Here is a 16430-nt window from a genome sequence, read left to right on the forward strand (position 1 = left end):
CCTCCTGACTTGCAGCTGCTTTTCTTCTGCACCTAGGAAGGAGGGAGTGCTGATAGTTTTGTGTTATCAGAGTTTCGATGCGGTTTTATTCTAGATGTGCTTAGAAGGTGATAAACTTCCTCAGGAGACCACAACAGAAAAGATCAGAGCGGGCCACAGGCCGGAGGTTCCTCACCCCTGCTTTAACAAATAATATATATCAAATAAGACACATTGGGGCCGCGGCATATACATCACATAGTAGGCACTATAAATGTGCCCCTGCTAAGTACTGTGTAATGGCCGTGTCTGACCGAACAGGGACATGGTCTGATCATACCGCAGCTCCTGGGCATGGGAGGAAGCAAAAGAGAGGATACAGACAGACTAGCAAGAAATCACAAATGATTCTTTCTTTGAGGTAAAATGTTGTTTATAAACAGGCAAGGGAAATGTTTTACCTCACAGAAAGAATCCGCTGTGATCCCCTGCTATAATGTCTATATTCTCTTTTGCTTCCTCCCCTGCCCAGGAGCTGTAGTATGATCAGACCATGTCCCTGTATGGTCAGACACGACCATTACACATGGGCACATTTATAAGATTATCTCAGCGCAAGATTTTATTTCAAGATCTATTTATTAACTATTTATTATTTCTTCCAATTGTACACTTTCTGTTTCTTTTCTGTTAGTTTTTGATTAAGCTTGCAAAAACTTAAAACCTTATACCTTTTTTTAGAACACTTGATAATCACTAGATGTCCTTTTGGAGTGTGTCTTTTATTGGATCGTTCTCTATGGAGTAGCTTCTATTAATGTTCTTTTCTAATGTACGTCCATACTGTGTTCAAATGACAACACCAAATAGTGCCTACTTAATAGCATCGTACAGACACGTTTATATAGTAGTCTAAATACCAATAATGTTCTGTAAACTGAAAGAATGATATACTGGACAGTGCCCAAGAAGCAGGGCCACAAAACATCAAAGTAAATCCTGCCATACAATAATGCCACCTGACAGTGACCAAATAACAGCTCTATATAAAGTAACCTAATAATTGTGTTATTCAATATGTAAAAAAAACAACATTAATCTTTATATTATTTTTTTTTCATAACATTAAATGGGTAAAATTGCAATTTGCTTTTAAAAACTAACACCATTACAATTTACTATTTACGGTTATCACTCAGATAAGGGATTTTAACTATATTGTTTACTGCTTGTTGCCTACGTTACTGGCCACCTCTGCAGTCTACCAATAATGACCAAAAAACATAACAAGAAAATCCCAAAATATTCAAAAGCCCATGAATACCACAGACCCCCTGACGAAGTGGTAGCGAAACCCTTGTTGCAATGGTGCGAGAGGGCTGTGGCATGGTTAGTATCATTTGTTCACCCTAATATACAACTTCATTATTTTGGGCTTTTCTATCTGTCACTGTGCAATAAACATCTATCTATGTCTGGATCTATTATAGTTATCTTCTTTGGTCACTAAACATTTACCGTATATGTATTTTCGCTTATTACAGTATTTATCATTATCAGTTATTTTTAGATTTAATTTATTCATATTATTTGCATGAATGCATTTGCTTGCCCAACGCACTTTGACATCTGTTAATTTATAATATTATATATGATCTAGCTTTGTGATTTTCAATCATGACACACCTTCCTCTTTTTTTTTTAAGCCATTTTTAATTATGTGTCTTGTTTTATGCTCTTTTAAAGCTCTATTGTTCCAATACAAATAAAATCAATAAAGTAATTTCTATACCAATTTTGCCTGCTTTTTGAATACAGCATTTTAGATTATACTACTAGTTACCAGTCTCCTAGGTAGGGAGCGCACGCGTAGCGCAAGATATTTCAAAGTGCTACTCTGAAGCTGGTCATGGTCACATCGCAGCATCTAGCCAGCTTCAGGGTCCCTGCTCTGCCACTCATCACAGAGAGCAGTTTGGGCCAATGGCACAACCATGCCACTGACTCAAACTGTCAATCGATCAGGGGAGCACAACCACCTACAAGCAGGAAGCCAAGAGGCCGGGAAGCAGTACGCTCCTGAAGACAACCATTTTAAAGAAGCACTCTACCCATCAAAATTTGTATCATCTTAATATATTGCAATCATATTATATAGCACTGTGCACTTACAATTGCTCATTTTGCCTTTGTACCCAGCTAATTCTTCTCTTTTCCATTAGGTCTACGACATCACGTAATTAATAACCGACAAGCTGAATCCTTCTAAGCTCTATGTAGAAATATGAGGTCAATTTTGTCTGCACAAGTCATGAGTCACTGCAAAAGTCTATGGCAGGGAAAGGGAGTGGAGCCGCTGAGTCAGGAGTTGAAAATGGGGATGATAAATGCAGGGACAAGAGATTTCGTGTTTCTACATAGAGCAGAGAAAAGAGAAGAATTAAGGTCCCGTTACATGTAGCGATGCACCAGCGATCCCGACAACGATACGAACCGGTCAGGATCGCTGGTGCATCGCTAAATGGTCGCTAGTGAGCTGCCAAACAGGCAGATCTCACCAGCGATGCAGCAGCGGTCGTCACTTACCTGTCACACGCAGCGAGGGTGACGTCTTCTGCCCGCCTCCATGGAGTTGCTCGTCGGCACCAGCAGGAAGCCGACGACAAGAAATGGACCAGGACAATCTCACGCGATCAGCGATATCCAGCGGGGAGCCGGGTCGGAGGTAAGGGTCACATGTAGCGAGATCGCTAGCGATATCGCTGTTGCGTCACAAAATCGGTGACGCTTTAGCGATATCGCTAGCGATCTCGCTATGTGTGAAGGGGGCTTTAGCTTGGTAGAAGGACAAAATGAGCAATTGTAAGTACACAGTGCTATGTATTATTATGATGGCTGCAATATAGTAAGAGTATAAAAACTTTGATGGGAAAGCTTCTTTAAAATTAATTTTGGTTGTAAGTCTCATGTCCCAGGACAATATGTGCCAAGGGGGGTCGCTAGTGATCAAACGGGTCGCACACTAAGTTTGAATCCTTTCCAGTTTTAACTATGAAAAATATTAAAGCACTGAGAAAAAAAGTCATGAATATCTGACCTTTTTTTAATACCTGGAGCTGTATCATGCTTGTCATATTATAAAGGAACTTAAAAGTGTCGAATGGGTCCCTCTGGTTTGTCAGAAACTGTTCAGGTGCCCAGATGTGGTAAATCCCTTTAAGTCACTTCTATTGTCACATTTCATCCAACATCTGTATTTATGCAAGTGGAAATGATTTATGAAACGTTTTTAGAAACGTAGTGTTTACAGAACAGCTACAGCGAAGCTGCCCAAAGTTTGCCATGTTTAGGTAAATATTCGTTTCCATGTCCCTTGTCCTTTCAGTAATGTGCTCGACTTAAAAAGCATCAGCCATTCTTGGATTCCAGTCAAGCGGCCGTCTTCTAGACGGACTGTGTCAATGACAGCAGCCAGAGCACAGAGCTTTTTGGATGTGCTAGCTTGCACAAGTGAGGTCAGCATAGCCAACCATACAGCAATCCCTATATTAAATTAGAGCAAAGTTAATGACATTTTCTTCATCAACTGAAAGTTGTGCCATTTCATATAGAAGGTTATTTTGGCTGTAGTCACGAAGTTCAGCACATTGCACGGATAATCTACTTCTTCAGCCGTCTATTGCTTTTCCCTACAGGATAAAAAAAATGGGAAAAATCTAGTTTAATGCCGGAGTTGTGACTGTAGACTTGAGGCTTTCTGTCAATCTGATGGTAAAAAGATACCGAGTCATTTCAATGTGAAAGCCTTGACACTTGAGCTCCAAAGTGCTTAAGATTTGGGTTGACAACAAAGTTTATTTCTCTTTTAGTGTTGTAGTGACTTGAAATTCTATAAGAATAACTTGTGTTTCCTTAATCTTGTTTGAACCCTTTAAATTGTCTAATGAAGTACAGTGAAGACAGACTTTATTCTTATATCCTTTATATGTCTTCTACATACTGACCATCAATTTGGGAAAAATCCCTGCAATACTACTTAGTGAGGTCAAAAACCGTACTTTATGAAATCGTGCCTAAAGAAATCAAATCCAAGACTTCCTTGCCTATAGCTGTATATAAAATTCTTAAAGGGATTGTCCAATCTTAGGACACTGATGAGCTACCACCTCCGATCAGCTGCTACCATCTCAGGTGTCAGCCAGATGTAAACTGTGAACAGATCGGAAGCAGCATGGCTCTGTTCACGGTGTAGTGGCAGTTGCCAAGAACTGCCGATTAGGTCTTATTGAAGCAGAGCTGCAAGAGGATAGGAGCTGAGCTGCATTAAATGGAACGAAGCTTTTCTGTCTTTTTTCACATCCAACCGGTACCAGAGCTGAAAACAGCTGATCTTTGGGGGAACCCTACTCAGTCTAATATTGATGACTGAGAGTCGACAGCCAGTCCCCGAGCACTGCGCTGCGATCCTCGTCCGGGTTACACGTCCGTCTGACACTTCCCCTAAGGATAACGCACAAGTATGATAATGCTAGACAACCACTTTAAGGCTATGTGCACACGCTGCGGATTCACCTGCGGGTTTTTCCGCGCGGATCCGCAGGTAAAGTGACCTGCGGTTTTCCGGCGGATTAGGCTACTTTCACACTTGCGTCGGTACGGGCCCGTCGCAATGCGTCGGGCCGACGTACCGACGCACGTTGTGAAAGATTTGCACAACGGGGGCAACAGATGCAGTTTTTCAACGCATCCGCAGCCCCACTGTAATGTCCAGGGAGGGGGCGGAGTTTCGGCCATGCATGTGCGGTCGAAAATGGCGGACACGACGCAGAAAAAAAGTTACATGTAACTTTTTTTCTGCGTCGTGGCCGCCAAAACACGACGCATCCGTCGCGCGATGGATGCAACGTGTGGCCATACGTCGCTAATGCAAGTCTATGGAGAAAAAACGCATCCTGCGGGCAACTTTGCAGGATGTGTTTTTTCTCCAAAACGGCGCATTGCGACGTACGTCACACACGCTAGTGTGAAAGTAGCCTTAGCCTGCGGTTTTGCCCTGCGGTTTCACACCTCTACTTTGTTAAAGGTGTGAAACCGCTGCGGAATCCGCACAAACAATTGACATGCTGCGATTTGTAAACCGCAGCAAAACCGTAGCGTGAGCACAGCGGATTTGAAATGCCATAGGCTAACATGGTACTGTACCATGTCTGCGGAACTGCTGCGTTTCCGCAGGGCCAAAAATGCTGCGGAAACGAAGCAGAATCCGCAACACCTGTGCACATAGCCTACAAGGAATCTGTCACCCCCTGGACGATTTTGAACTATTACTATGGGCATATAGGTAATAGAATGGTTAAACCAGTCTGACCTGTATGCCTCATAGCTGCAATGTAGATCTTGAGAAATTCATTAATAATGTTATATGCTAATGATTTCTTCAAGGCTCCGGGGGTGTGCAGTGCCTGGAAGAAATCACTGCCTCCTGACTTCATTATAATGATACCCCCCTCCCATCAGTGATATACTGGAGCCTGGAATAAAGTAAAATGTCACTTTTACCAATAAGTTAGTGATGATAAAAAACTATTTGGGGAAAAAAAAATTAAGTTTTCACTTTGTGCCATCTACCACACATACATTTCTTTAAAACACTTTTGGGGTCAAAATAGTAAATGAAAAATGCCTTGAGGGGTATATTTTCCAAAAATGCGATCAGTTATGGGGAAACGGGTGGTTCCTCTGAACGTACACCTCAGGAGCTCTGCAAACGCAATAGGTTAATAGGAAACCATTAGGGCAAAATTTAAGCTCCAAATGGTGTTCCTTTCTTTCAGGGGCCATACCATGTGACCAAACCATTAAATGTGACCACGTATAGGATATTTCCATAGTAGGATGAAATTGTGAGGGGTTTTCTTTTTTTCTATTCCCCCTTATGAAAGTTAAAAAATGGGACTACTCGTACATTCTAAGGGAAAAAATAAATAACTTTTCCTTTATTCATTACACTTTGTAGATTATGTGAAGGATCTCCGAGGTTAACAAATTTACTAAAATACTAAATTTTGACTGGTCGGGTCCGATGGGCGTCGCAAGTCCGGGTCCAGCGCCTCCCATCTTCATGTGATGTCATCTTCCTTGCTTCGTGTCGTGGCTCCTGTTAATGCGTACTGATCTTCCCTGTTGAGGGTAGAGCCAAGTACTGCAGTGCGCAGACGCTGGGCCTCTCTGACCTTTCCCGGCGTCCATGAACTGCAGTACTTGGCTCTGCACTAAACAGGGCAGATCAGTACGCGTGCACAGGAGCCACTACAAGGAATCAAGGAAGATGACGACATCGCATCAAGATGGGAGGCGCCGGACCCGGACTGGCGACGCCCATCGGACCGGACCGCCCCCGGGTGAGTACAATAAAACTTGTTTTTCTTATCTTTCAGGTTAGATCCGGGGCTTATTTACAGCAATACAGAATGCTGTAGACAAGCCCCGAAAGGTAGTGGCCTCAGCTCATAGCTGAAAAAGGAGGTGACAGGTTCTCTTTAAATTAAAGATAAAAAAAAGCAAATATGGCAAATATAATATGGCAAAATGTCTGTTGACTATTTTGTCTTGCATGACTATCTGTTCTTAAGGCAGACACGTGTCAGGAACACCGCAATGCACTTGGTCACTGAGCCAGTGCGGGTGCCCTGAGTACAAAAACAGTGCTCAAAGATACCTGTGGAGCAGGGCAGCAGCGGTGACGATGCGTGCTTCAGACTATCAGGACCTGAAGCACGTGACTGCTGGGGGCGTGACCTAAGCTCCACAGAGCTAGGAGCTGCAGGGAAACTCCTAGAAAGGTAACTACGGGACAAGTTACCAAGGGCATAGACAGGGACGTAAACCAGATCAAGCCGGGTCAAAGCACGAGATAGCAGGACAGTACCAAAGGGTTAGACAGAGCGAATAGTCAGGACGTAGCAATAGATCAGAAAACCAGAATGGGCAATGGACGGTACAATAGGGACAAACTGTAACGGAGTAACAATAGCCGAGCCAGGAGGTCAGAACCGGAGAAGACAATAGTACCAAAACGAGAGACTGAGTTCAGAGTGAGGGGACAGACTGGGTTATACATGGGAATCAAACAAGCAATGCAGTATACATGCACACCAGGGGGGTCAGACACACAGCCAGAATAACAGTATAGCTGACAGGGAATCCTAGTCTGGAGTGAGTATAAATACCCCTCCCAGATCCAAAGAGAGGCCGGCAAAAGTTAACCCTGTGAGAACAGGACATTAACCATGTCCTAACCATGACACGCTTATTTTTGAAAAGCGACATTTTCCTTGAAAAAATTAAACTTTGTTTAATAATTTCAAAACATATCTATCTAAATGTACTATTAATGTAAAGTAAAAAAAATAATCTCAGAACCATGGGGATATGTAGAAAAGTTGTTACTATGTAAAGTGACACATGCGAGATTTTAATTTTCCAGTATAAAACTAGATTTTAGTTTTTCCCGAATTCTGAAAGTGTATATTATATAATTTGCTCCTCTTTTATAGAAAGGATGACCTACAGCCTTGCCTGTTTTGCTATGTAACGTGTAGCAATAGTTAGATACTTGGTTCAAAAGCTTTTTATTTATTATCTTTTTAAAGAGTTAACAGGACTATTTAATTTTTTTCTTCTTGCTAATTACCTGCCTGTTGTGTTTGGCGACAATCTCTGTCAGTTCAGAGTGGACATAGACCACTCCTACCGCCAATTATGTGGCTTCCAGGGACATCATGTTGACAGAGCAGAGGCTGCTCTTCTGCGCAGCTCTGTTGACAGGGCGTGACTGCCAATGTCATGTTGATCGACAGCCGGCTCACTATTTCTTGGCTGAGGGGAGCCGACTGTCCATCTGCATGATGTCGGCAGTAAAGCTCCATCGATAGAGCGGCCCAGAAGAAAAGGAGCTGTTTTTTGTTGACGTGAAGCAGCAGAATTGCCGGAAGGAGTGGTGTGTGATCTGTGATCACTCTGAGTGATCGCCGGGCAGAACCGGCAGGTATTTAGTAACTAGCCCAATAGGAGAAAAAAAAAAATAAAGTAGTTGTGGAAAAAAAGCCTTTTAAGGGGTCCTCCAACCTCAGGCTTCAATGGGCTTTATAACAGGTCTTGTATCCATCTAAAGAATGGGATCATGTCTCTCACTGCATCTGGCTGTACATACTTCATTAGCTCACATAGTAGGAATTGGGAGAGCTGTGCATGTGCATCCATCTTTAATCACATGTAGGGGACCCAAAATTGACATAAGTGTGAGTCCTAGTGATGGGAATACCCCTTTATACAGATGTTAGAAAGCATTTTGATCCATAAATCACCAGTCTGGTGACTGCTACCAATTAAGGCATGTTCTCATTTTGCAGTTTTTATCATTAAAAATGAAAAATATTATGGGTTAAACATGTAATTTTCATACTAAGGCCTCATTAATGCAATGGCTGCAATTATAATATGAAATATTAATGTAATGAGATGAATACTTTTAGGATATGTCACAGCAGTGGCTACTAGGGGTTACGAGCATGGGAATCAATTGTGCATTAATTTAATCCAGGTACAAAGACAAGGTCTGTAGGAAAGGACAGAGGTCTTTTGTGTTTTCACTCAAAACACTCTGTAAAAGTTGGAAAATATATATTATAAACTAAAGAAACAATTTCTGAAAGGTGGTAATGGTCTGAAAAACAAAAGTTCAAAACACAGGTCTCGGCTGTAGTGGCGCCTTCTCTCACCCCCATGAGAACTCTTTCGAGGCTATACTGAGCCAATTTTGTCTTAGAATGCAGACATATTTTGGAAGCCCTTCTATCTAGAGACGCTCAAGAGCAGGTCGGCAGAGCGGAGGTCTGAGATGCAGACCTCGACTGGGCTGTCATCCAAACAGGGCCTTCAAAACAGCAGGGGCCTTCTCTGCTACTGAGGACTAGCGGAGTGTCAATCACAGAAGAGACGACTTGTTCTATCCCGCTCGCTGAGAGCAACAATCCTCCCCTCCAACACACGCTTTCTTGCCGAAAAAAAAAAATTACATAAAATTTAAACATTATAGGCGTATTGGGAAGGAAAGCTAAATGAAGTCATTTTTTTTGCAGGTCACCCAAATGCCTTTCAATACATCTGGCTCCAAACGGGAAGGGGGGGATAATTTCTTACCTTTTGCTGCACTCAGGCACTTTAATCTATTACGTGACTGTGCACAGACCGCACTTCCACACCTTATAAATATACCAAATTTCAATATATATGTTGTGCATGTTACAATGGCATGCTATTTACATTTTTTTTTTCTTTTGGTATCAACATCTTGTAAATCAGACTCCCTTTATTATTCGCAAAAAAATATTTATATGAATCCGCTCTATATTAAACACATTTTTTCCACTTCACTCTGTTGTAATGCTGCATCGGCACGGTGTATAAAATTATTAAGGATATATGCCTACAGGTCGTTTTTCTGGCCTTTAGTGACCCTACAAAAATAATTTAAAAAAATGGAAATATGTCTTTTTTTGGAGTCCCCCCTCCCAAAAAAATAGCATGCTGTGTTTTTAATGCAATTTCATGTCAACTTTCTATTAAACGGTATTTGCTACCCTCTCTGAGAGCAGCATGATGAAGGGCAGGGACGCAGATTCCAGGGACGTGTCACTTACTGGGCTACATGTGGTATTTTTGAGAATAGATGTATTTGCTGTAGATCTATCAGTTCTCTGAATGATGCAATCTGAATAACCCTGCCCACACCACTGATTGGCAGCTGTTTACACTGTGCATAGGCAGAAAGTCGCCAACCAGTGATTGAGTTGAGGTTATAAAGGGCTCATGAATTTGGAGGACTACATAGCAGCAGATTTTCCCTGCTGGTAGATAGAGTGTTTTATCAAAATTACAGCAAGCAGTCCAGTAGGTGACACATTGTTGGAATCAGGATTTCAGTCTCTATATTATTTGGTTCTCAGAATTGATGGAAAAAAAAAATCTGGTGACAGATCGTCATTAAGGGGAACCTCTCACGAAAAATGTGGTTATTAAACCACCACCAGCACACTACAGGGTTCTTAAAAATGTGCAGTACTCCAAAATTCCCATTTAAAAACAAAAATAAGTAGCAAAGAAAAAAAAAAAAAAAAGTATCAGATACATAAGTATCAGATACAAAAAAAGTATCAGATACATACCATGTTTTAGTCCTCCAGTATGGCCATTTGTACAGGGCGATTATGGTAAATACATTTCTAGACATCTCCATGATTACAAAGCGGCGTTCATGAAAGATGGAGAAATTAAATATTTTAAAACTGCCTTTCACAGCTGTCCCTAGTAAAAATGAGCAAATTGATGAGCGATGCTCTGGTCTGGAGTTTAGAACGATCCTCTGTGGAAGTCGGTCTTTCACTTCAGCGCCTGGCATACTCAGCAACTCTGACACTTACGAGATCCTATGAGGTCATTTGATTTTTTTGAGGATGGGTGTTATGGTGGCATGTTTGAAGGCAGAGGGGATGGTAGCAGAAGATAGCGATAGGTTGAAGAGGTGGGTTAGGGCTGGAATGAGCGTGTTAGTGAGGTTGGGGAGCAGGTGGGAAGGGATGGGGTCAAGTGCACAGGTGGTGAGGTGTGATTTGGAAAGGAGAGGAGTAAGCTCTCCTTCAGTGATGTTGGATAAGGAGGTTATTAGGGAAGGGCAGAGGTCTGGTATATGGAGTGGTTGGGGTAGTGGAACAGTAAAGGTTTGCCTTGTTTGGTCGATCTTATTTTTGAAGTAGGTGGCAAAGTCCTCGGATGTACACTCCCTGACAGAAGTTATGTCGCTTATCCATGTTATGCAAATAAAAGCTTCTAACCTGACGTTAAATTCATCCATTGGTTGTATAAATTATTCTTTTGAAAGCTGAAACCCTCCGAAATGTGGTTTAGGTTAAGAAAATAAATTGGCATCAATGCAGAAATATTGATCACTAGCTGAAGAGCCCGGTGCTGCCCGGGCATAGTAACTAACTACGGTTACTTATAACAAATTATAATGATTATATCTATATACCGTATATATAAAGCTGAGTGTAGAGCCCCGCCCATTCCGCATAGCAACATTCACTATAATATCCCACATCATCCCATCAGCCAGAGCTACCGGACCACTACCCCTAATATCCCACATCATCCCATCAGCCAGAGCTACTGGACTACTACCCATAATATCCCACATCATCCCGTCAGCCAAAGCCACTGGACTACCATTCCTAATATCCCACATCATCCCATCAGCCAGAGCCACCGGACTACTACCACTAATATCCCACATAATCCCGTCTGCCAGAGCTACCGGACTACTTCCCCTAATATCCCACATCATCCCGTCAAAGCCAGTAAAAGTAGAATAGTGAAATTGCACAGAAACATGGTCCACTAAGATCCCAGGTTTTCTACTGATCAGGCTGATATTCTCACTTATCTACTACCATAAATATCACAGTCATGCTTTTCACCAATGGACAGGCACAAACCTTATACAGTAGTACAGTAGAGAAACCTTCACACACATTTTCATGCACCGTCAACTTGTAATTTGTCCGGCTGAGTTGCTCATGGATGTACAGCATCTGTATGCAGTATAGTATCATATTTAATGGGTTGTTATGGGAAAAGCATTATGTGTTATATGGGTATATTCAGGTGAATTATGGGGAAAGTAGCACTTTAAAAAACTCACAGCATCAGAGCACAGTAACACATCAATAATGCATAAAAGTGTCTGTGAGAAAATATTAAATCCACATGACATTTAATATGTGCACTTTCCTGCATTCATGTGTGTCACTTAATGATACCACACGGGAGGGGGGGATTCATTTCTGTCATGTGCTCTGTGCTCCTTTCTGGGGGGCAGACAATGGCTGGGAGCTTATGTTCCTGGGGATGCTAGATTTCTCCCACCATGTCAGTGTCTGCTGAGGTGTTGTCAAGTGGGAAAACTTGCTCATAGCAACCAATCACAAAACACTAAAAAGGGTCTGATCAGGAATGGAGTAAGATGGCCCAATCCCAAAGTGGTTAAATATCCACATTTTTAATGGCAATTTCCCTTTAAGCAGCATACTGAATTCTATATGTACATATGGAAACAATGCTATTAGCACATTTCCTTCGCAGCGCTTAGGCTGTGCTCACATCTATTCCCAGCAATTCATAGTTTCAGTTTACACTCAACTAGCTTGCTGTTGCTAGACAAGAAAATTCTTGTCCAGCAAAAGTTGGGTTGGAGCTGGATGAATGGTAAAGCTGTCTTTTATTCAAAATGTAGATCTCATTTTCATGGATTAGAAAACATGGTACTAAACATTTTTTGTCACACAGCAAGTGTACTAATGTTCAGGACTTTTAACTATCCTAATATACAATGTAAAAAAAAATAAATAAGTATAGCCAATCGAAAAAATGTCCTCAATCTACTGCAGGGTAGCTTCAGGATCCAATTAGAAATGGTCATTTGTTAGAGCCTTTTATAACATTGCAGATCTGAAATGTGTCGATAAAGGAAAGCTTAGCAAAAAATGGTACCATAATATAATCACTTCGAGTCTAGTCTATTTTTTTCTAAGCTAGAGGCATCATTGTTGTCTATAGTAAGGTTTCTATTGCTAACTACTTTCTGAACTTGTAAAAAAATGGAGAAAAACACACACTAGCACTCACTAAGTGCTGACACCGTGAAGCTGCTGGTAGTAGGACAGGCTGTGTGTTAGCCTGTCAACAGACGAGTGATAGGAGATGTCTGTGTATTCTCCACGCTAACACCTACCGGCATATATGGTACAGATAAGAAGTATGAAATCAACGATGTTGGATATTAAATCACATGTACGGTAATACTGGTTATAGTTATTTACAAGGATACATCTAAAACGGAACGGAAAAATTCTAGAAACACAATAGGGATATATCACACGTTCGTGGGTCATCAAACAATAGGACAGTTTATATTGGAGATGTAGCGATAACAACCAGCCAAGGTGAGGTTTTGGGTTTGCAAGTCATGATTCTCCACCAGGTTTACATTCAAAATGAACAAAATGAAAATGGAGTGACAATGGAATAAGTAATTTAACTACTGAACAATTAAGGACTGGATGAAGAATAAGTAGTTCATGTGGAAAATGGATGCCCAGACAAATTCCAACTGTAATGTAGGCAGGCTTGGCTTCACACCTCAGTCTTGGATGAAATGAACTCACAGCACCTTAGATACCAATGGTTTTGCAAGTTTGTTAATTAGAACATTTTGTATGACTATTCACACCAATCACAGATGTTCATTGCACCCTTGGAGCGACCAAATAGTTCACCTTACCTATATCTGCCCACTTCTAGCTTCTGTAAAGTCAAAGCTGTCAATCAAAGAAAAGACGAGCGGAGTTAGATGGAAAACAAGTAGGTGGGAAGGGGCACATAATTATTTGGCCACGTCAAGAGTGCACCGAGAGCCTGTAATTGAAATGAACAGTCATTTTGTGAGGATTCCCATTTGCATATGAAAATAATGGAGAAATTACCACTTAATTCTTCTGATCGTCATAGGTCTTGAAAGTTTAAAGGAAACCTGTCTCATACTTTACTGCTACTAAACTGCCCCCAAAGTCATGTTAGTGGGGCATATTGCTTCTCTAACCTGTTTTTTTTCCAAGCAAAACATCACGGTGTTTAGATCAAACATCACTTTTTACACTTTGATGATTGTCCCTTGTGCAATGACTCTCAGCTTTCAGTTGTACGTCCCAGCTTCATATCCTATGTGCGCTCGATCCGGAGCCGCTGAGCGTCAGTGGTCACATGACAGTTTGTGAGCGTGCACACTATGTGTGCCACTGTCTTCCCGCTGTCACGTTAACGCTCAGCGGCTACAAAGCATGCGCACAAAGGATGCCCGTAAAGCTGAAAGTAATTGCGCAAGAGCGGGATCTGAAGGGAGATTGCGGTGAGGCAGGGAGCAGCGACAGAAAGGAATGATAAAACGATGGGAATGGAGAATTTCAAAACGCATTTGACTGACTATGACTGAAAAGTTAGAGCTGCCCAACCCTATGACTGAAACAGAAGGTATGTGGGGCAACCATAAAAGTATAAAAAGTGATTTTTGCGCTAAATACTACGACGTTTTGCTTGAGAGAAACATGTTAGCGAAACAATGTGCATCTAATATGGCATTGGGGGCAGTTTAATAGCCATAAAGGACGTGACAGGTTCCCTTTAACCTCAGATGATCCAACATTCATGGCTTATCCTGAGGATAGGCAATCAACGTTATCGTTCCGAGAACCCTTTTAATCATAGTTTTACTACCATACCACCTGAATGCTAGAACTTCTGAGGTAACATATGCTAACATACCAGAAAAGGCAAAAATCAGTGGAAGTGAAGGCAACTATAACTACACCAAACCTAATTCTAGGGCATTTAGAGTTTGTGAATAGCTTAGTGACACCCCGTACGGGTACAGCAATAGGAGATACAGAAGATCATAGGGGCTTCAAAGGAGCAATATCGTGAGAACCATTTACGTTCAACTTAGGGAAGTGGTTTCTTTAAAGCTGAACTACATAGAATTAACTCCCTTTCTCAAAGAGACATGAAAAAAAGACATGGTGCTGTAATAATATATAGCATTTTCAATTAAACTTCAGAAGTGGAAAGATGAAAAACACACAGTTTTACCCTTCAGTGACTTTGCAACTGCGGGAGAACCGAGCGCTCTAATCATACTCATGCTGCTATGAGCAATGGATTGTGTCACGGCGGTATGAATTTCCTTCCTTTTGGTAATATATAATATCTGGCCAAGACTGTAAAACAGAAGCACTTTATATAGCTCACTTCCTGTGGCTTGTATAGATTTGTTACAAGCAAAGATATATGGTGAAGGCAAGACAGAGCCATGCTTTGTAGCTATAAAGAAGCCTTGGCCACTTCTCAACTTTTTCAAGTACGTTTGAGGATTTTCAGCGTTCTGAATGCGCACATGACATAAATGCATTCTATATAAATCAATACACACATCGCACACTTGTGTCCATATGTATTACACAAACTGCTTTCATTGGCAAAACCTAGATGGCCACTCCAACATATATCATAAAACAATAAAAACCCTATACAGTAAAACCCCACTAATCCGAAACTTAGCAGTCAAGCATTCCCGCATCCAACAAAAATAGTCCCGATGATAAGAAAAAATTGCACAGTAACTCAGCACCTTTAAGGTCTGACCTAATAAGAACAGAGTGTGAGAGAGCGAGAAATGGGTAAAAAGTAGTATCCACTGTTGACGATCAGCTAGAGATGGCCAGTGTTAAAAGAAGGGATAAAGGCCATATAGACATTATGGCCTGTATGTATGGAGGTCAATGTGTGCCCAATGACCACCCTCTACCTAATGAGTAAGCAGAGTTGCTTGGTGCAAGTTCAAGTCCTCACTGTACATGGACTCACAATTTTTGATCATGTGAAGAACGCAACAGCACTCCAAACTTCAAATGCACTTACTAAGAGGATCTTATATGTGAGACAATATGTCCCAACAGTATTACCGCAATATTGCAAGGTTTCAAATCAAGAATGGCCCCTCATTAAACTTTATAGTATTAAAGGGATCTGTCACCGGGTTTTTGCTACCCCATCAGAGACCAAAAAATCCAAACAAACTGGAAGAAAATAGGCGAGCATCAATGAAATAAGTAGAATATATTTATTAATGCCAAAAAATATATATAATTTAAAACAGGAGAAGAGACAAACAGGTGTTACAGCGCCATGCACACCACAATCAAGTTAACAACACGTAAGCTGTAGATGTATAATTACATATGTGCAATGTGCACAATATACTAGAAGGCCACACATAGAAAAAACATAACAAAAAGTACAAAATACTGTGTATAGAGAACAACTCCTAACAATAGGGGGTATATAAAAGATGTATAACACCTCTGGTGAAATATAGCCCCTCAAAACAATTAGTGACATGTGTCCTAGGAGAAGTAAAAAATAAGCATGTGTAGGGGAAAAAAAGTCCCACATAATAATATTGCAAATATGCAGATTATTGCACATGAGCACACTAAAGTGCAATCAAACATGATGTAAACATGATCAACTAATAGCAAAGTGCTGTGTGCATACCTGGCGATGAGACCAGCATAATCTAGGGGCAGAGAGCCTGATCATGGATTTAGAAACATGTAATTAACAGGAGCCACCTTAACATCTGAGCTGTCTCTAAGGCCATGTGCACACGGTGCGGATTCTGCTGTGGATCCGCAGCGTTTCAGGCTCTGCGGGTCCGCAGCAGATTTAGCTGCGTTGTACAGAACCATTGTTTTCAATGGTAAACTGGAAAACGCTGTGCACAT

The 16430-nt window shown here is 41.3% G+C and overlaps 1 protein-coding gene across 2 annotated transcripts in view; it reads right to left on the minus strand.

Moving 5' to 3' along the window:
- Nucleotides 1–16430, minus strand: part of UQCC1 (ubiquinol-cytochrome c reductase complex assembly factor 1) — a 163900-nt gene that overhangs the window by 19307 nt on the left and 128163 nt on the right. The window lies entirely within an intron of this gene.

This window comes from Dendrobates tinctorius, unplaced genomic scaffold (genome assembly GCF_039654945.1).
Source record: "Dendrobates tinctorius isolate UK_male_01 unplaced genomic scaffold, ASM3965494v1 ptg000032l, whole genome shotgun sequence".
Lineage (NCBI taxonomy): Eukaryota > Metazoa > Chordata > Amphibia > Anura > Dendrobatidae > Dendrobates > Dendrobates tinctorius.